The following is a 321-nucleotide window of genomic DNA, read 5'->3' as shown; positions in this document are numbered from 1 at the left end:
AGCCGACTCGACCCCGGAGCGCCACTGAGATTCTTGATTCGCCATTTGTTCCTGGGACCTTCTCGAAGGGGACACGCGCTGCCCCTCATACCCAGTGACCCCGAGAACCCTGGTTCGGGGAGCCCCGGCCCTGTCCGGAGGCGCGGCGAGGATTGGCGTTGCCCCGCGGTTCTTTTTTAAAATAAAAAGGGATACATGAAATAATAGGATGATATAAAATAGTAATTTACTTAGAAAAATACCTCCCTTCTAAAATGAAAATCTTTGGGTACGTGTTTGTAAATGAATATGCTTTGCATGTAGCTTGCTGGGAGGAGAAAA

This window comes from Myotis davidii, unplaced genomic scaffold, assembly GCF_000327345.1.
Source record: "Myotis davidii unplaced genomic scaffold, ASM32734v1 scaffold198, whole genome shotgun sequence".
Taxonomy (NCBI): Eukaryota; Metazoa; Chordata; class Mammalia; order Chiroptera; family Vespertilionidae; genus Myotis; species Myotis davidii.
Note: the sequence above shows the minus strand (reverse complement) of the source record.